This window comes from Pelophylax lessonae, assembly GCF_965119305.1.
Source record: "Pelophylax lessonae genome assembly, chromosome: 13".
In the NCBI taxonomy this organism is placed as follows: Eukaryota; Metazoa; Chordata; class Amphibia; order Anura; family Ranidae; genus Pelophylax; species Pelophylax lessonae.
This window is the reverse complement of record NC_138780.1, coordinates 120,456,626-120,458,173: the sequence shown is the minus strand read 5'-3', so window position 1 is coordinate 120,458,173 and position 1,548 is coordinate 120,456,626.

The following is a 1,548-nucleotide window of genomic DNA, read 5'->3' as shown; positions in this document are numbered from 1 at the left end:
TTTAAATACACTAACAAACTGCCTCCAAACTCCAGCTAACATTGTAGTCACAAGCAGATGCAGAAACATGTTTTTTTCTTTTGAGATGAAGATTTTATATAAAAGAGAAATTGATCTAGGGAATACCCGATTGCCTCTTGGGGGGATCAAGAAGGAATATTTTCCCCTGCTGGAGCAATTTGGATTGTGCTTTATTGAGGTTTTTTGCCTTCCTCTGGATCAACTGTGAGTATAGCATTATGTATATAGGATTGTATCATTTTTCACCCCTTCTATTGGTTGTACTGGATGGACTTTTTTTTTTTTTTAACCAGACTAACTATGTAACTGTGTATGTATGTATGAATAAAAGCTGATCAGCGTAAGCACCCCTGTCAGTGGTAAATGATGTGTCTCAACACTCTAATTGCTACAATTGCAGGGGAGCTTGATCTGTTGAAAAACAACCAACTTGCTGTCAAGATCAGCAGATGAAAATAAAGTTTTGGGGAAAAAAATAAAGAAAATAAAGGAAAGTAAGCCTAAAAAAAGAAAACTAAGCCACCGTATCTAAGAATTGGTAAGCTGCAATAATAAATGTTTTCTTTTGGGTTTATTACCGCTTTAAGAAATGCAGCTTAAAGTAGAGCAGACAGCTATGTGCTATATTAAAATGTAAAATGATGGACAATTGCTAGAGCAATCATTTCCCATGTGGGTCAGCAAACTGGCACTCCCATCACCCAGCCAGGTAGGTTCGGTTTTGTTTGGACCCCCATTTTCAGGATCTTTAGTAACCTGAAATAAACACAGGTAGACTAGCACAACATAAAATGCATTTTCCTTAAAAAATCCCACCCTGTCATAGAAACAGGAGCAGCAGCGGTCATAGTGCAATGGTTATGTGTGAATACACAGAAGCTCTATTTCCATTATAACCTGTACTTCTCATATTAAAAAAAAACTAGATGTAGGCTTCCCATGGTTTCTGTTTGCATTAACTCTTCCTTGGCCAAAGTGCTGCTCTAAGCTCAAGTCATTTCTAAGACATTCCACATTTTATTCAAGAGTTTGGCGCCGGTAATAGATAAGCATGTTAGGCTGTGTAGTGTCTCGCAGGCCCCTATGGTAGCAAAGGTGTGATTATTAAAGCAGCCTAGAATCCGCAATTACCATAATGTGCACAACCTAAAAGTCATCATCAATCCCACTTTAGAAAATCTTCAGCGTTCATGAATTATCCAAACAAAATAATTCTTAACCATTCCAAAACAAAGAAGGGAAGGGGTTAAGGGATTTATGGTGGTTATCCTGTTAACATTTAACTAGGACTTCTGCAGGCTTGTCTGATTTTAAAATGCTTATTCCTAAGAACACAGTCAAACTGATTTTTTTTTTCCTTTTCCATGCTGCATAAGTGCTCAGGCTACTCCCCCCCAGAGACCAGCAGAAGGGCCCAATATTACACAGACCTTTACATATGCTTTGCATGCATGTAACTGTATGTACATCAGGAGCCTCTCTGCTATTTCCTATGGCTGTGCAAGAGTTTGTGGGAACCTACACTAC